This window comes from Fukomys damarensis, unplaced genomic scaffold (genome assembly GCF_012274545.1).
Source record: "Fukomys damarensis isolate Sample0158 unplaced genomic scaffold, DMR_v1.0_HiC HiC_scaffold_16, whole genome shotgun sequence".
Classification (NCBI taxonomy): domain Eukaryota; kingdom Metazoa; phylum Chordata; class Mammalia; order Rodentia; family Bathyergidae; genus Fukomys; species Fukomys damarensis.
In genome coordinates this window covers 662064-681568 of record NW_022900928.1, presented here as the reverse complement: position 1 = coordinate 681568, position 19505 = coordinate 662064, and the positions used below count along the sequence as shown (strand labels likewise).

At 50.5% G+C, this 19505-nt stretch overlaps 1 protein-coding gene and 1 pseudogene across 3 annotated transcripts in view; both read left to right on the top strand.

The window, feature by feature from the left end:
* Nucleotides 1-7113: 7113 nt before the first annotated feature.
* Nucleotides 7114-8422, top strand: LOC104873597 (annotated as a pseudogene).
* Nucleotides 8423-17896: 9474 nt separating this feature from the next.
* Chid1 (chitinase domain containing 1) overlaps nt 17897-19505 on the top strand; it is a 31192-nt gene continuing 29583 nt past the window's right edge. Inside the window, exons 1-2 of one of the 3 annotated variants that reach the window (XM_010640377.2) lie at nt 17918-17994; nt 18534-18686. The gene's annotated coding sequence lies outside the window, so the exon portion shown is untranslated. Of the gene's footprint in view, nt 18056-18533; nt 18687-19505 lie in introns of all 3 variants that reach the window. The other 2 variants (XM_010640376.2, XM_010640379.1) reach the window with 2 other exon arrangements.

Sequence of the window (19505 nt, the reverse complement as noted above, 5' to 3'; positions counted from 1 at the left end):
TGCAGCACTGTCTTAGGGATACCTAAAACACAGTTGAAATGCCAGAAATTCATGGATTTTGAAATGTAATTCCTTGTGTGTGTGTGTGTGTGTGTGTGTGTGTGTGTGTGTGTGAAGTGGGAATTGAACTCAGGTCCTTGCACTTGCCAGGCAGGCGAGGTGCCACTGAGCTAAATCTCCAGCTCTAGAAATTTCTGGATGTAATACAAAGGAATTCTCATGCTTCAGAGCTTAGAACTGCTCACTCTTAAGGAGACTCTTTCTAGCAAGGCCCCTGAGGAGCTGTGTGAGTCACAGGCTCTCAGGCTGCCTTCTGGGGCCACAGTGCATGGTAGATGCAGTTCCCTGCTTTCAGAGCAGCATGACAGCCACGGGGACAGAGGCCCAGGGGCTCGATGACGTGAACAAAGTAAGCCTGGCAGCAGCCCCAAGTGGGAACAGCCTATTCACAAGCCCGGTGGGCAGCCCTCAACCTCCTGCTCATTTAAGAAGGGTCGGGGTGTGATTATGACTGGAGCCCTCACCCTCACGTGAGCCCCCGGGGTACCCTGCAAAGGGAAGCAGACATCCCTGAGCAGAGGGGAGGCTGCCGTAACAGCATCACAACCTTGTCCTGCAAGTACTTCCCAGAGCTTAATAGTAAAACCAGGGGAAAGGCTGCCCTTGAGTCAGGGGTTACTAGACACAGGGTGTCCCTCATGGAGGTCTACAGAGGAAGAGCCAGCAGCTCCCCCTCCACTTCCTGGCAGGGACAAGGCAGACCGTGAGGACACATGGGCTAAGCAAGGACCCTGGTGCTCCTCCCATCTGCAGCATAGATCAGCAGTGCTGTTGACACCCTCACCCAGAGGTTCTTATGTAACTGGACGCGTGGGTCAGGTTGTTGGTGTGTGGGGGTTGTTTTCTGACTTTTTGTTTGTTTTTCTGCTGACGGTTGAACATGAGGCCTCATACCTACTACCAATGAACCATGTCATCAACACTTTCAGTCTTATTTTGAGAGACAATCTTGCTAAATTGCCCAGGCTGGCCTTGAACTTTCAATCCTACCTCAGCCTCCCAAGTAGCTGGGATTATAGCCATGTACCACCATGCCCAGTTGGTGTTGCTTTGGTTTGGTTTGGTTTGGTTTGGTTATTTTATTTATGTTTGTTTTTTTGACACAAGTCTTACTATGTAGTTCAGGCTGGCCACAAACAGGCATGGATCTTCCTGCCTCAGCCTCCTAAGTGCTGGGATTACAGGCATATTAAGTCAGGGTAAACACCATAGGCAGTTCTGATATGTGGCCTGGTTTGTCAGTCCCGGACTCCCCAAAGTCAAACTTGCACCACTCATGGTGTGGATTTGTAGCCCTTCAGTGTCCCTGCCCAGCCAGCCTGGAGGAGCATGGCATGGGGAGGGTCACTTACCACACCCTCTCCCCTCGGCAGCAGATTACACCCGCTCAGGCCCACACACAGCTGTTGCTCTGGCCGAAAGCTTTCAGTCTCTCACATGTATGAAGGCAGAGGTGAAGCCGCTGAACAAGTGACCTTCAGAATGTAGTGGCTGAAATTGTATTTCCCTCAAGGAGCATCCACCAGTGCATGTAGCCCACCCAGCAGGGAGCCTCCATGTCCCTTGACACCAGTCATCTTGCTGCAGGTTCTGGGCACATGATCCACCTGTCCCTGTGCACAGACAACAGAAAGGGAAAAAGAAAAAAAAAAAAAAAAGATGGAGAACAATCTCCTTATTCAAATGGAATCCCGAGGTTGCCAGTTACTTCTACAGTGCACACATCCCATTGACCAAAATCCCATTACATGAACCAACCTAGCTCCACTGAGGCTGGGAAATGGGGTGTTCAGCTGGCACCCACATGGCCCAGAATCATCTGTTTTTTAATTTTTATTTCGTCAGTACATGTCTGCAGTACATGCATTTTATAATCATCTTGGAGAGGTGGTACAGGTATGTAATACAGCTTCCTCTCTTTTTTTTTAATCAAGGTGTCCTATCTTGAGAGGAAGTTCAGAAGAATGTAAACTGAGAAACATCACCAGCCAGGGCCATAACAGATACACAGAGAGCACCAGGAACACTGCTGGTCTTATCTGGCGGGGACAGCAGCACCTCTTAACAAAAATGAAAAGAAAAAACTGAGGTCCAAACTCAACCAGACAGGTTCATTGCAGAGCAAACCTGGCAGGGACCGCACTGGAACTAGAGACCAGACCAGCCGCTCTGTACAGGCCATGCGGTCTTTTGTAGGGTCACAGGCAGAGGGAGTTCAGTGAGAGGGGCAGTGGCTCCCAGCCAAGAACGAGGCTCAAGAAAGCACAAGCAGTGATGGTGGCCCAAGGACTTGTTGGGAAAGCGCAGGGAGCAGCGGCTGCCATCAATAGCAGGGCTGATGGTATTGAGTCCCCAGGTACAGCTGTGCTGGGAGGGGCCTTTGGAAGGGTCTCTGATCAGGATGGCAGCGGTTGGATTCCTTCATTCCAGGCTCTATGGTTAGATAAGGACAATGGGCAGCTCATCTCTTCCTGAGCTGCTTCCTGGAAGCTGATTAGGGGCACAAGTGTTGGGGTTTCGGCTGGACCAAAGAAGGACAGCCTTATTAATGTGATCTTTGGCCCCTGCCTGTAAAATGGCCACAATCCTGTTGGTAAGAAATCTTTGAAACAAATTGAGTAGGCAAAGCAATAATAAACAGGTGACAGGCACTGCAAGAGGAAGAACCCAAGATAGGATAGTGGGCTTCATGAATCCCAAGAATTCTCAGGAGGTCCTGAGACCTCTGTTAATCATACGGTGTGGATCTCAGTGTCTATCTCCTGCAGAACTGCAGTTACATCATCATGATTTTCTGGGATAAAAGTAGTGTGTTGTATGGAGCATGGCACATGTGCCCCCTCGGGCAGCTGTAAGGAGATCTAAAGCTGTGTCGTTTTATAAGACTACTTTTTTTCATTTGGTATATTTCATTCACTAATAAAGTTACAGCCCTGTGAGTGGCATTTAATGCATGAGCTATGCGTTGGGCTAAGGCCTGTACATCCAACTTTACCTGAATGGTAACTACTCCTGGAAGGACACAGCTAGGGAGTAAAACCACCAGGGAGTACGTTTTACCCGGTGCCACCAGTGGTAGACTACATCCCAATTTTGGGGTTGTTCTGGGAGATAGGGTAAAATATAGCCAGGAATATAAGGACAGTACATTGTCCTGTCCGATTAGCAGGTAGATATGGCCACAGACCCTTAACATGGCCTGATGGAGCCATACCTGTGAGAACTGTTTCATGGTATTTTTCCCCATTTGACCACACATAGGGAATAGCAGCATATGCAACATTAAGGCAGAGATGTTCAGCTATCCATCTTACCTTGTATTTAGGGTCAGAATGTCCTTCAGCACCATATAATAGGGTCTTTTATGATAACATGTTCAGATACTGCCCATCCCCAAACACTGAGGACAAACTCCTATGAGTGGTCACCCTGTTCTACCTCATTAGAGCAAACTGCCTTTGGCCTGATGGTGTTCCTCCCACTCTGGTCTGTGCACTTTCAGGGAGACAAAGGAGTCCAATTTTTAGCTCTTGCTGGAGCAAGATGCCAGAGGAGACCTCCCAGTGCACTTGTGGGAATTTCTGCACACACTCAGCAATGAGAGACATTGTGGACCCGTCATAACTGTGAGCCCAGGAGATCATATGGTTTGCCATAGTTACTCCAATCCGACAACTCCCAAGAATTAGGCAGATCCTTGTCACTTGTTGGCAGTGACTGTCCATTCCCATTGTTAGTTCAGCTATAGTGAACCTTAAATCTGGAAGAAATTTGAGGTACTGAGTGGAAAAAAACAGAATGAGGATACAAAAGGAAAAAACTATTTGGGTGGGGGTAAAGTCACAAAAGGATCCCTGAAGCCAGAGATCACAGAGAATTTCTACACTCTTGCACTAGGAGGAGAAAAGGAGTCATTCCTGTGCCAGGATATTGAGAAGTTAGAGAAAGAGGCGCTCATGTCTGTTATTGGGTGGTAAACATGAGATCCTGGCTGAAGTGGGTCCTGTCAGGGAACAGACCAGGGAGGATTTGGCCAGTTTTAGAACACAGAAGTGAGGACAGGGAGGAAGGCTGTTAAATTTAACCGCTACTGGAGTTCTGAGAATTATTTGGTGAAGTCCATCCCATTTAGGACACAGGGGACCTAGTGACACCCCCATTTAGACCAGGTCACCTGGCATAAAGGAGGCTGGGACATGTCAGGCAGCAGGCTAGCTGGGGAAGGTGAGACTCAGCATGTGACCACAAGAGGTTCAGTGTATTTGACAGGGATGAGAACAGAGGACTTAGAGGCAAAGTGTCCCCTGGGAAGTAGTAATGTAACTGCCTTCTGTACCTTAATTCAGAGGGGCTTAGCGTGGTGGGCTACAGGGAGAGCTCTCAGCCTGAGGAGGGCCGGGGCAGGAGGTGGAGCCAATGGTGCTATGTTTGGATTGTGAGTTTAGTACATGTGCTTTTAAAGATCCCATTTATCCTTTCTGCTTTTCCCAGTGACTAGGGGTGATAAGGAAGATGAAAGTGCCAGTTTATACTGAGTGATTTTGTTAGTGCTGCCCCATTATCTGACTGCGGGGAGACTGGTAGCCCAAACCTCTGAATGATCTTTGTTTAAAGAACATCAGGCACAGCGCAAATCCTTTTACTGGCGGTGGGGAAGGCTTCTATCCATCCAGTAAATGTAACCACTAGAACCAATAAATAACGGATCCTCTTCATGGAAAGAATAGGAGTGAGGTGTGTTTGCTAGCCTTTGGCAGGCAGGTGGCGTCTAGCCTGGAGTGTAGGAAAAGGAGGATGAGTGTTAGTCTGGGGGAAAGTTCACTGACAGATGGGGCCATCTTTTGAGAGTTGGTGTAGGGTTTCTGAAGTCTGTAGAAAGCAGTAAGGGGAAGAGGTCCTGCATGAACATGCGTGTGTATTTCAGTACGGAGAGGGGTGTGGGAGTTCTCGGGGAGGAATCGTTCTCCACGGTTTAGGGAAGGTAGCCCCTTGTTCTTGCTGCCTTTATTCTTCACTTTCCATGTAGCTTGGGGAAACTCATAAGGGAAAAGGCATTTAAGTGGGGGAAGCCTAAGGCTGCTTTTTGAGCCAGGTCATCTGCTGTGGCACGTTTTTTTTACCCCTCTGATGGCCTCTTCTCCTTTAGTTGGAGAAGAGCTGCCTGCAGTAGGGCAGGATCAGCTTCCCGTTTATCATGGCCATTCCTGTGGCTGTTAGAAATCCTCTTTCTTGCCAGATTTGTGCATTAGAGTGTAGCGTGTTGTCGACATACTTAGAATCAGTGTCTGTGTCAGTGGTCCTATACTTTGCTAGGGTTAGCGCCCTGGTCGGTACAGTGAGTGGCTCACTGTGAGGTGGTGCTGTTTGGAACTGGGGTGGCCTCAATTACTTCCCGGGGGAAAGGCACATTCATTGTTATGATCACCCTCCACTGCAGCACAAGCGGTCTGATAAGGGGGTGTCTTAGAGGCACTGCCATCAACAAACCAGTCAGGGACACCTGGTATGTGAGTAGAAGTCAGGGGGCAAAAACTATTAAGAAGAAATCTGCTAATTTGGGATGGGAGTGGTCATCTGAAGTCCCTGAGGGGTCGGGCTCAGGTATGAGTGAGGCAGGGTTTAGAGGGGGCCACGGTGAAAGGAGATGAGAGATTATATTAAGGTAGAGTGAAGGATCTGAGTTCTAGAGGGAGAAATGGAATGAAGAGCCCATGGCTTAACAGATCCTATACCCCACAGAAGGACCAGATGGTGGGGTAGAAATTTATTTTCTGAGCCTTAGGAATAAGGAGAGCAGCAGCAGCCAGCATGCTGAGGCAAAGTGGCCAGCTAGCCAGGGTCAGGCTGTTCAGAGAAGTAGGCTACAGGGAGCAGGAGGTCTCCTGTAAGCTGTGCCAAGAATCTCAGGGCCTGAAACCTTGTAGCGTGGATATAAAGATGGGAGGATTTATTAGAGTTGAGAAGCGGGGGCCTGGTTAGGGCCTTTTTCAGTACCTGGATGCATGAGTTAATGAAGAATAGGGCATGGGGCTCATTGAGTTCACTCTGGGAGGCCTCATAAAGTGGCCTGGCTCTGACAGCAAAGTGATGGACCCAGAGTCTAAAGTAGCCCACTAGTCCCAGGAAAGAGAAGCCCATTTAGTCTTGGGGAAAGGGAGAGGGGACATTGTGTTTCTTCTGCCATCTTGGATTTCTCGGGTACTGGGAGTGGCATGGAGTCCTAAGTAAGCTACCACTGGGGACACAAGTTGGGCCTTACATTTAGAGTCCTGGAAATCCCTGTCTGTCAGAAAGTTAAGGAGAACAGTCTAGATGCTGCCTATGTCCTTTGTTGGGGTGCAGAGGAGAAGGTCAATGTTCTGCAGCAGCACACTAGGGCTTGGGTTAGAGTCAGAGAGGTCCAAAGAGATGGGGGCGGTCACAGAACCCCTGCTGCAGAACTGTCCAGGTCAGTTGATGTGTGAAGTTAAAATTGGGATTAGTCCAGGCAAATGCAAAGAAATTTTGAGCAGGGAGGTCCAGGGGGATTGTGAAGAAGGCATCTTTAAGGTCACGGATCCAGAAGTGTGTTGTGTCAAGGAGTATTTGGAATAGGAGAGTGTAAGGGTTAGGGACCACAGGATGGATAGGAATTTCAGTGGCGCTGTTCTAAGCAGAAGGAACCATCTGGCTTTTTGATGATAATAACAGGTATATTATGAGAAGAGTTGGTGAGGATCAATATTCCTGCGCCATGAAGGCGATCAGTAATGGGTCTGATTCCCCTCAGGCCTTCTGGGGTAAAGGGGTACTGTGGGAACTGAAGTAAAATGAGTAGGATCCTTCTGTGAAGTTTTTATAGGGGTTTGAGGGGCTATTTCGGGGGTACAAGGGTCCCCAACCTGGGCGTTTAAAAGGGCACTTTATGGAGATGGGGTGGGCATCAGGCAGACTGATTTGGGCTCATCCTCCTTGAGAAGAACCTTGTAGGCTCAAGGAGGGTAAGCATATAGCGTGACTCCCAGCTTATGCATAAGGTCCCTGCCTAGGAAGAGGGTAGGCAGTGGGGAATAACTAAGAATGAATGCAGGAGGGTCACTCCCCCTATTGTGCAATGCACAGCCTGTAAGGGGTGCTCTTGAAGCCTCTTCATGCCAAGCACAGGAATAGGAGTATGAGCAAGTGGCCCTTGGAATTCAAAAACAGAAAGGGACCAAGTCCACATCCAGCCCACGAGCACAGCCTCTCTCTTCTCCGCCACCGGTCTCACTGCCACCCGGCTCATCATGGATGATGATGTCACTGCACTCATTGTCAACAACGACTCCATCACATGCAGGGCCAGCTTCGCGGGCGACAATTGTCTCCAGCCATTGTCCCCTCCATGGTGGGGTACTCAAGGCACCAGGGCGTCATGGTGGGCACAGGCCAGGACTCCTGCGTGGGAGTCGAAGCCCAGAGTAAGAGACTCATCCTGACCCTGAAGTACCCCATACAGCATGGCATCATCACCAACTGGGATGATGCTGAGCATGGCCCCTGAGGCAAACCCTGTGCTGCTGACCGAGGCTCCCCTGAACCCCAAGGCCAACTGTGAGGAGATGACCCAGATCATGTTTGTGACCTTCGACACCCCGGCCATGTATGTGACCATCCAGGCTATGCTGTCCCTGGACACCTCTGGACACACCACTGTCATCGTGATGGACTCCGGTGATGGGGTCACCCACACTGTGCCCATCTGTGACGGCTACGCCCTTCCCCGCGCCATCCTGTGTCTGAACCTGGCTGGCTGGGACCTGACAGACTGCCTCATGAAGATCCTGACGGAACGTGGCTACAGCTTCACCGCCATGGCCAAGCGGGAACTCGTGTGGACTTTGAGTAGGAGATGGCCACCGCCATGTCCTCCTCTCTGGAGAAGAGCTATATGCGAGCTGCCCGATGGCCAGGTGATCAGCATCAACAATGAGCAGTCTGCTGCCCCAAAGCGCCCTTCCTACCCTCTTTTCTGGGCATGGAATCCTGTGGCACCCACGAAACTATCTTCAACTCCATCATGAAGTAAGATGTGGACATCCACAAGGACCTCTATTCAACCAGAGCTGTCTGGTGGCACCACCATGTACCCAGGCATCGCTGACAGGAAGCAGACGGAGATCACAGCCCTGGCACCCAGCGCCATAAAGATCAAGATCATCACCCCGCTGAGTACAAGTACTCTGCATGGGCCAGTGGCGCCATCCTGGCATCACTCTCCACCTTCCAGCAGATGTGGACCAGCAAGCAGGAGTACAACGAGTTGGGCCCCTCCATCATGCACTGCAAATGCTTCTAGGTGGAGTGTTACTTCTCATTTCACCCTTTCTTGACAAAACCTAACTTGCACGCAGAAAACCAGATGAGATTGGTATGGCTTTATTTGTTTTTTCTTTTTTGTTTTGTTTTTCATTTTGACACTTTTGACTCAGGATTTTAAAAATGGAATGGTGCTGGGGATTTAGCTCAGCAGTTCGGTGGCCTGCCTTGCAAGCACAAGGACCCGAGTTCAATCCCCGGAAAAAAAAAAAAAAATGGACTGGTGAAGGTGACAGCAGTCAGTTAGAGTGAGCGTCCCCAAAGTTCTACAATGTGGCCAAGGACTTTGTACATTGTTTTTTTTTTTAATCATTCCAAATATCATGAGATGCATTGTTATAGAAAGTCCCTCACCTTCCCAAAAGCTGCCCCACTCCACAGAAAGGAGGGCCCAGTCCTCCCAAGTTCATGCAGAGGAGATGACAGCATTGCTTTTTTTGTACTGGAGATTGAACTTGTGCCCTTGCACTTGCAAGGCAGACAATGGCACCACTGAACTAAGTCCCTGTCCCAGCATTACTTTTATGTAAATTATGTAACGCAAATTTTTAAAATCTTCACCTTAATACTTTTTTATTTTGTTTTATTTTGAATGATCAGCCATTGTGTTTGTCCCCCAACTTGATGTATGAAGGCTTTTGGTCCCCCTGGGAGAGGGTTGAAGTATGGAGGCAGCCAGGGCTTACCTGTACACTGACTTGAGACCAGTTCAATAAAAGTGCACAACTTAAAGACAAAAAATAAAAAATAAAGAAGAACAGAAAGGCTTGCCCCGGTATCCCTAGAGAAACATATGACCTTACCAGACACCATCCCAACCACCCTGGTTTCCACAGACTCACTTTGTGTGGGGGCAGTGGATTCCAGTCCTCCACCCTCAAAGCCAGCACATGAGACAGGTCATCAGAAGTGGTCCAGGGCTTCCTGTGTGAGGCTGTGTGCGAGCTGGAAGGGTGTTCCTGCTGGGGACAATCTACCTTCCAGGGTCTCCACTGGCCGCAGTTAGGGCGTGGCTTGGCTAGGGGTTGAGGAGGAGGAGACTTTTTGCCCAGACTTTTGCCCAGTGCCCATCATTGCCACATCTGTAATAAGTACCGAGAGTGGTGGCAAAGGCTGGGGTGGCAGATACCTCTCTGTGAGAGGGGTGAATAGTGCAGGCAAGCGTTTGTTTCTTTAGTTTGTCTTTCCTTTGGGGCCCATTACTCATCCTCTCAGTTGTTCAATGCAGAAGGCAGCATTTATGAGCTCATTTCTTGGGGTCTAGGGTCCCTTGTGTAACTTTTGAAGCTTTTTTCTAATATTGGGAGCAGCCTGGGACATGAACTGGAGCTGGAGGAAGACATGTCCTTCTCTGGACTCAGGATCCATATTAGTCTTAGTTGCTTTTCTCATTCCTGAGACAAAATACCTGACACCCAAAGTTAAAAGAGGAAAAGTTTATTTGGCTCACAGATTGTAGATGTTTCAGACCACAGTCGGGTGGCTCCAAGGCAGGATGACAGACAGGCGTTGCACAGGAGAAACAGTTCATGGCAGGCAGAAGACAGCAAAAGCAAGCAAGGGATGAGAGTGCACCAGCCCTCTTTCTGTCCCTTATATTTTATCATCAGGGTGGGGCACCCTTAACTCTCTAGAACTATGCCAAACCTATCAGTGGACTGATTTAATAATTACACACCCCCGATCCCAACATCACACACTCTAGATCCAGTCACCTCTGAAAAGCCCACCTCAGACTGCATGAAGCTTTGGGGGGACATCTAGACACAAGGAGACAATTTATTTTGTCTCCATTAGGTGGGACATAAAAAGGATTGGGTTTTCATCAGGTCCCAGAGTAATCTCTCAACTTATCATAGTTTACTGCCTTGTATGTGTTCTTTTCCATACCAGCCAGGAGGCATCTAGTCATGTGATCATGCCTCTCAAGACCCTGATTCCCATTCTGGTAAGTCCAGGCAGATTTAGCAGGGGCTGCTTTTGGAACTACCTCAGCCTTCACCACACGTATTGGGTTGTTTGGATTCTGCTAGTGGAGTTCATCCGCATAAGTTTCAGCTGCCTGCTAAATACATTCTCTCTCATCAGGCATGAGAATTGGAGAAACAATCAGATTCATGTCTTGCCAAGTGAGGCTGAAAGACTGAGTTATATGGAGGAACTTGTTCCTATATTCACCAGCGTTTTCAGAGAAGGATCCTAGCCACTATTCAATCTGTGCCAAGTCATTCATAGAAAAGGGGATATGGACAAGGATTGTTGCCTCAATACCTGCCACCTGTTGAAGTGGAAGGATTGCAGGAGGGGCAGGGGGCTCCCGGGAGTGCGTAATCAGCAGGGAGGGCAAGGAAGAGGGGAAGAAGCTGAGTTGCTCCCTGGGCTACATGTGCAGCCAGAGACAGCAATGGCTCAAGAGGAGGGAGGAGGAAGCCTGTACAGTGGTGGTGCATATGCTGGGTCAAGGTCTGTCTAAGGAGTTAAGAGTAGGGTTTTTCTCCAGGAGGAGTAACTGGCAGGCAGAGCAAGTTTGGTGAGAGAGAGACAGAGAGAGACAGAGAGAGAGAGAGAGAGCCCAAGAGGAGAGACCAAGCATGACTGCAGAAGTGTGAGTGCATAGCAGAGAAAGCTTGGGGAAGGGACCTCCTGTCACTTGCTGCTTCCCTATAGGTAGTTATCAAGATCACAAAGAATTTGGAAATTAAATTGCCAAATTTAGGCCATTGGCCAAATAAAATATGAGATGTTTACGTCAAATATCCCCTTTAAAACAAGGGGCTGAAAGAATTTTTAGAAGGCAACTCAAAGAGGTATCTGCTCTCCCTCTCCAATCTCACTGGAAATCTACCATGAGACCCTGCGTGTGTCTGAGATTCTCTGCGTGGCCCAGCTATGTCAAGAGAAGGTTTTTCCAAGAGATCGGGCGGGCATCCTGCTCCATTGTCTCCAGAAGTCTACCACAGAGCCTGGCTCTACAGGACCCCTCAGGGGTCTGTGCTGGACCTGCACCTCCCGGCCCACCTGGGAGAAGGTAGGGGCTGCTCTTACTAGTCCTGGGCTGGATAACAACGTGTATGGTGTTGAGTGGAGTGTTAGTGGGAAACGGCAAAGGACCCAGAACTCACAAGGCAGAGAGGGAGAAAGAGAAAGAGAGAGGACTGGGCCAGGGCCACACTGGAAAGCATTAGGTCCACAAAAGGAAGAGGTGGGGGTATTGGAGTAGTCCCCCTGACCCCCACCCATGCGGGCCACCAAGTATCAGGGGAAAGGAAAAGAAGAAACAGGTCCGAGCTCAATAGGACAAGTTTATCGCAAAACAAACCTGGCAGGGATCACGCTGGAACTAGAGACCATGGGGTCTTTTGTAGGGTCACAGGCAGGGGGAGTTCAGTGAGAGGGGCTGTGGCTCCCAGCCAAGAACAAGGCTCAAGAGAGCCCAAGCTAGGACAGGTTGGGAAAGCGCAGGGAGCGGTGGCTGCCATCAATAGCAGGGCTGATGGTGTTGTGAGTCCCCAGGTGCAGCTATGCTGGGAGGGGCGTTTAGAGGGGTCTCTGATGGCAGTCGGATTCCTTCAGCACCCCCAGAGCCACACCTTCAGAGCCAGGCTGAACACTTGGCCTCTCTACAGTGGTTTCATTCCCAGGGATTTTGCCACTGCATTATCTCATTTCTTAACCAGAAGACATGCCGAGCGGAAGCAGCACACACCCCAGAGCCCAGACCTCACGCATGTCAGCAGCCTTTCTTTTGCAGTCACTGAACTGCTGATGGACAGGCTGGTGGCACCAGAATAGACTACATTTCCCAGCCTCCTTTGCAGCAGTACACTGCCAGGTACAGTGGAAAGTGGAGGCAGGCTCGCACCTGGAGGCTGGAAGATTGAAATGAAGGCACTGTAGGGCTGCTTCCTCCTGAGATGTCTCCCCTGGCTTGCAGGTAGTGTCGCCTCCTGCATCCTCACATGGTCACCCTCTGTAATCTAGGTCCTGATGTCCTCTTCCATCTTTCCTCTTGCAGTGCAGGCCTCAAACAGGTCCTCAGGCATCCCAGTCAACTGCTCTACTACGGAGCTACACCACCAGCCCTGATCTTTTATAAGAACACTATCATATCTAGGCATGGTGGTGAGGCCCTCCTGATCTACATAGAGAGTTCAAGGATAGCCTCAACTACATAGTGAGACCCTGTCTAAAAAAAAAAAATCATAGTCAAGTGTCGTAACACATGCCTGTAATTCCAGTTACTTGGGAGGCTGAGGCAGGAGGATTGCACGTTTTGTAAGGCTTGAATAAGCTAAAGTGACTCCATGCTAATAGGCCAGACTGTGCTTCTTCATATGCTAATTGCTACCTTGGTTAACAGCCCGCCCAGGGGCAAATGGTTTGACAAAAGGTGACCCTAGAACATTTCCTGCATAAGATAAGCAATGTGTTTGCAGTCTTGTTCTGTGAATTCCCTGACTCTTTGTTTAGAAAAACCTTATAAAAAGTACCTCAGCCCCTGAGCAGTTGCCTCTCTGAGCCACCTGGCTCCGGGAGTGCCATCTGGCCAGACTAATAAAGGTCTCTTTACCATCTAGCCTGGTGTGTTCCTTCCTGGGTTTCTCGGTTCTCTGTCGTGTTTGCGGAGCCTCGCTGGGTGTTAGGGCCCAGCATCGTGGAGGCCTTTTGGCTGTTCATGCTCCGTGGAGTGGAAGTGAGACTTTAGGTCTTACAGTTTGAGACCAGCCAGGGCAATTTAGAATCTGTCTTAAAATTTAGAAAAAAAATTTTTAAAGGACTGAGGATATAGCTTAGCAGATAAGTGCTTGCCTAGCATGCATCAACCCCTGGGTTCAATCTCCAGTACCAATATAAATAATAAATAAACAGTGACACATGCCTGTATTCCAGCAATCTAGAAAGCTGTCAGGAGGACTGTGAGCCAGAGTCCAGCATGGGTCATTTAGCAAGATCTTGTCTCAAAATGAGAGGGGGCCAGGGAAAGAAAGAAAAAAGAAGCTGGGGATCCTGGGTTCAATCCCTAGTGCCAGAAACACACACTTCACACACACACACACACACAGCACTACAGCCCACTCTACTGATCTTCTGAACTAATCACATCTGCCACGGTCCTGTCCCCAGATGCAGTCATACCTAGACACTCGACCACTTTGAGCCCGCAGAATTGGATTCACCGTGCATTCTTATGTGAACATTTTTGTCCCAGCGCACTTTGTTTGTTACTTGATATGCAAACTAGAGCTTATTGGTGTCTGTTATCCTGTGACTTGTTATTCTTTCAGTCAGAGCCATCTGTTTATTTCACATCATCTTTACTGCTCTTCACACCTCACAGAACCCACAAGTGGTGAGTATGGAAGTACTGCTGCAAAGGCACATTCCAAGGTCAGGACTTCATTTGTGTTTGTGTGTGTATTTGTTTGTTTGTAACAGGGCCTCACTATGTGGTTCAGGCTGGCCCTGAACTCCCAGAGATCCTCCTGCCTCAGCCTCCACAATGCTGGGATTCAGGAGTACCACCACCACGCCCAGCCTTTTGAGGTCAGGACTATGAAGCAGTTTTCGGAGAAACAAATTCCATAACAGAGGTGATATTTTGGGGACAGTATTTTTGAGTCCTTCACTTCTCTCCCACCCCTCTACTGGAAACCTGAATTACTTTGTTTTTTTGTTTTTTTTGTTTTTGAGACATGGTCTCACTATGTAGTTGAGACTGACCTGGAGCTCACTATATAGCCCAGGCTGGTCTTGAACTCACAGCGATCCTCCTGCCTCAGCCTCCCAAGTGCTGGGATTACAGGCATGCGCCACCATGCCCCGGCAGTTGAATTACTTTGTTTTTTGAGACAAGGTCTTACTAAATTGCCAAAGTTGTCCTCAAACTCACCATTCTCCTAAGATTTGGGGATTAAAAAAACTGGTTTTGACAGAGGAATTCCATCTTGGACCAAAAGGACAAGCATCATGCTATCTGCCACCGTGACAGCCTAGAACAGCCCCTACATACACCACTGTTGTTGGGGGCTGTGTTATCCCAGCCAAACCTAGAGGCTAATGAATGGCTGAACCGCAAGAACAATACAGGGCTATTTCTGAGGCTCGTAAGTCTGAGGCATGTTGAGAAGTCCCTCATGCTGCCCAGGTCTTGCCATCAGAACCATTTCATATCCTTTCCCTCGAGTGTTTTTGTCTGCTTGTTTGTCTTTTGACGCAGAGTCTCACTATGTAGTTCAGGCTGGCCTTGAATTCAGCCTTCTGAGTGCTGGGATTACAGGTGTGAGCCACTGTGCTCATTTCTCCCTCCAGTCTTAACACCATTAACAGTCAACTTTTGGGAAATGCCACCCCCTCCAGTGACCAAAACCACAGGAGTAATGCATCAGGTGACACCAGGCAGAGAGGTGCAGACAAGGTAGCTTTGAAAGTCCCACCCTTCCCCAGGGTGCTGTCCCTTCTCTGTCCTACAGCAGGAACCCACAACTCCCTAGGCCAGGCTGGCTATGCATGGCTTGGGGTATTTTGTAGCAAGTATTCTTCTTGGCCAGCACCCACCGCCACCCCTGGCACTCAGCCCTGACTCCTTCCTTTACAGCCCTGCAGGGTGAGGTAATGTAAGACACATTCATTTTAAAATTGGCCTGAGAAAAAGTTTCAGGAAAGAAAGCAACTGACAGAAAATATCACCCGGTGCGGGAGGGATTTCAACATGGCAGAATAGGTTTCCCAGGGCTGCTGTGATAAGCAACTACAAGCCAGACAGTTCCAAACTGCAGGAATTTGTTCCTCGAATTCTGGAGGACAGAAGTGCAAAATCAAGAGGTCAGCTGGGTGGGGTCCTCCTGGGAGCCCTGCACCAGCTACCATGTCCCTGGGGCCCTAGACAGGATCCCTGGGACCCCATTAATGCCCCTGTCCTCACATGGCCCTCTTACCTGTGTTTGTCTCTCTCTCCTCTTTTAGTACCTCAGTCACTGGATTCAGGCCCTGTCCTGATCCAGGATGATCCCATCCAAGGTCCTTATGTGAGCACATCTATAGGGACCCAGCTTCCGAGTAAGGTCACATTCCCAGGATGCTACACACCCAGTCCCCTCCCCTCGGTTTTCAGGATTTTGAGACCTTTGCAGGATGTTGAGAGGAAGAAACCTGTGCCTGGGGCCTTGGAACACAGGGTCCTTCTCTTTATGCTAATGCACAGAGGACTGGACACTCTCCCTGGGGCTCAGCGCCCACTGGCTGTGACCAGACTCCTCTACACAGATGTCACCCTGACCACGGCCACTCCAGCCAACAGGGCTCTCACAGGGAACACAGACAAGAATCTGCTGTGCTGGCTCTGCACCTCCATCCCCAGCGTCCCTGCATGTGCACATGCAGCTTCCTGTTTCCTGCGCCCTTGAATTCGCTTATCCCAGCACCCAGGGAGGATGCGTGACCACAGGGGTGGACTCTGTTCGGGAGGCCTGGTGTGCGACCCTCTTCCTAGACTTCCGGACTCTAAATTGGACTGTCCCTGGGGGCCGGGACAGACAGGACACAGTCAGCAATCATGGCCTATGTCCTGCTCTCTGGGTAACATCAGCCAAGGCCTTTCCTTAGAACAGGACAGAGTCACAGGCTGCCACTGTCAGGAAGAGCTTTGCTTATGTTGACTCAGCAAATGAGGAATATCCCAGGGCCATCTGCAAGGCCAGCACCCCACACTCACCACACCCAGGGCACTGGCCAGCCCAGGGAAGAAGCAAGCCCTGCCCCAGGGTGCCGGCTGCTTGTTGGGCTCCCCTGGGAACCCAGGGAGGCCTTAAGGCCATCCTTGAGAGATAGCAACCTTGCTGGCCAGGTACACCAGAGTGGGTCATCTGAGAGCAAAAGCAGGATTTCAGTCAGCAACAGAAATGCTTGAATTTGCAGGCCCCCTCTGTGCACAGTGGCTGTCCCTGCCCTTCCTGTTCTCCACTGTCCACTGCAAGCAGGCAGGCAAGGCAGGACAGCCTCAGGGGCAGCTCTGGCCAAGTCCATCTCAGAGCCTTAGTAGGGTTACCCCTCACCATGCTGGTAGGGGTTGGAGATGGTGCTGAAGCCTAGCTTAGTGCCTGGGCAAGGTGGTTAGACTCAGACATACATTAAATTCAAATCATTAGGATCAGTTTATTGAACATATAAATTCAAAGCCCAATTTCTTTCTGGAATTTTAGGGTCTCATTATGTAGTTCAGGCTAGACTTAAACTTGTAATCCTCCAGCCTCAGCCCCCCAAGTGCTGGAATTACAGGCATGTGCCGCATACCCAATCTGAATCTGTAAATTTATAAAGTATCCTTTTCTACTTTGTATCTGAATTGAAGTCTCACTGAAGAACTCAGATGAAAACTTTCAATGCAGTAAACCCGAAGTTATTTTGGATGCTTCAGAAACCTGAACATGAAACACAACTGTGGTCAGGGTTCACTCAATACAGAAATGGTAACAGCTATGGCTCTCAGGCTTTTTGTGCTTGAGTCTTGCTTGACCTTCTCTGCCTTCTGTGGCTGACAGAAGCATTTCAGCACAGGGACCTAGCCCCTTGGTGCCATCTGGCAACTCGGCAGGACTCCAGCAATGCCCAAAGGAGCTCTGCAGGGGAGTGGGGTGCACCCCGAATGGGTTTTGCTCTTTCATTCGAAGACCTCAGATCTGGAGGGGACGCTGAGGTGGATAATGCTTCTCCCATTCAAGTGACTGCGTGACTCCCAGGACACCCCGCACAGCTCAGGGGCCCTCTCCAGAGTTCTGCTGACTTGTGGTCATCATCTGGGCCCCTTGCCACTAGCGAGGTGCTGAGCTGGATACCAGGAAAGCAAACAGCCCCACTACACACTCCCAGCCCCACACTCCCAGCCCCACACTCCCAGCCCCTCGGGAAAGACGGGGAAGCAGGCACAAAATATGAGGAAGAGAAAGAAGGAAACGTGATTAGAAAGATCAACCACAGCTCCCTCGTGGAGAAGCCTCCGAGGCAGCAGGAATAAGGAACTGGCCGCAGAGTTGTCCTGGAGCTGGGGCTGAGTGGGGACCAGCGGTGAGGTTTTGCAGAAAGCTGCTGGGAACAGCAGAGGAGTAAGGTGGGGCCTGGTCGCTAGTGACTGAAAAGTGGCGACGCGTACACACTACAGTGTGAGGCAGCCCCGCTCTTCTCGGGGGGGCCTGAGGTGGGGTTGGGGGTCTGTCTGCCTCTGGGTTCCCGCTCGCTCAACCTGCAATACCTAGGGGAGGATTGAAAGTCCCGACTCCAGACACGTGGGTTTGCGCTATCTAGGTCACATAGCCTAGTGCACAGGGCGTCCCAGACTCAGGTGGCGCTAAACTACCAGGAACTGCCGCACTGGGGACCCGCAGGGACCAGCGGCTTGCAAGCCCCGCCCACGGCCGCGCCCACGGCCGTCCAACAAGCCAACAGGTGCCAGCTGCAACGCTGCAGGCCCCGCCCCCCCAGTGTGCCTTGCGCTGCGGTCGGAAGCTAGCGTGGCGTGAGCTGCGGGCTGTGGGCGGGACTTCCGGAGCGTTGATGCGTCTACGGGTCAGGCACTACGGGTCTGGCCGGCCTCCGGACATGAAGGTGAGCTGTGGGCTGCTGCCCTGCCCTCCTCTTCTAGCTGCCTCGGCTTCTCCGCTTCGAGGTGGGCGCGCCGGGCAGGGACTTGACGAGCAAGAGGCGCGGGCTACGCCGGGCGGGCGCGTGTGTGGGAGTCGGAAGGACGTCGCGCGGGGGAGTGTGAGCGTGTGAAGGTGGGCAAGTGAGCGAGTGTGGGAGCGAAGAAGCGAGTGCGGAGGAGCGAAAGCGACGAGACCCAGGCCGGGAGCCAGTGTGCCGTAGGAGGCAACATGCGGGACGGCGTCCGATGAACGTGCATAGAGTGCGTGAGGATCAGAACACGGGAATCGTTGAATGGAAGCTGGTGCGGAGAACGATTGTAGTTAGTGTGCATGGTGGTGGCCACAGGTCCCGGGCAAGAGAGCACGGCCAAGGACCCAGGGTGTCCCCCGAGTGCGCACAGGTGGCTCCTTGAGCTTGTGCATGCGGCAAGCCAGGTCTCACCCTGTGTAGGGCTGGAGACTCCACGTTGGAGGGTGACTAGCCCGCCACTTGCTTCGCAGGTTCTATATTGAAGCCCAGACAGGTCGAGGGACCACAGGCTGGCGACAGAAATGGACCTTGCGCTATCTCATAGCTGTCCTGTTTGTCCTGCGCTATGAAATTGGTGTAGTGACGTGGCTGCGCGCCCCAGTGGTGAGCAGGCTGCCTGCTGGGTCAGTCTTCTCATCCTTGAATGGGGTAACTATGTCCGGGTGTGGAGAAAACCATGCGCAAACACCAGGTTGGCATGCAACACATGGTCAATAAACATCACCCGGGGTTGTGATTCCTGCCTCCTATGCCCCCTTTATTTCTGAGCATACACACTCACCTGTCACCATGAGAACATCATTGGCTCCAAAATGTGTGCTCAGAGGTGACCACAGACATGACCATGCTACTTGCCATAGGAGCAGCCTTTCTGGTAACAAAGTTAGCTCAGGGCTGAAGGTGTGGCTTAGTGGTAGAGCACTTGCCTAGCACACACAGTGCTCAGTCCCAAACATTGCAAAACAGGCATCCAGCCGCTGGCCTCAGCCACGGACACCCAGGGTACATTGATCAACATTCCTCATATCACGAAGTACCAGCATTGGGGTCAGCCTAAGCAGGAGAAGCCAGTTCCTAGCAAAAGTCAGAGTGAGTCACTGAGGAAGATTAGTTTCAATCTGCTTCTTTCCCTCTGCACATGCTGGTTCGTTTGTTACGTGGGTCTGCGTGAAAAGCGTTTGCATTTCATCAACCAGTGCTATGGGACTCAGAGCCCCAAAACAGCGACAACACTGCATTTCTTTGTTAGCGTGATTATTTATTTATTTATTTATTTTTTTTTTTGGGTGTTTTGAGACTTTCTTCTGTAGTTCAGGTGCCCTTGAACTGGCTGGTACCCTCCGTCCTTAGCCTACCAACCAGGTGCTGGAATTACAGGTGTGGTCCCACCACACCCAGCATGCCTAGTTTGCTATGAAGCAGGTTCTGAGATGTAGTTGGGT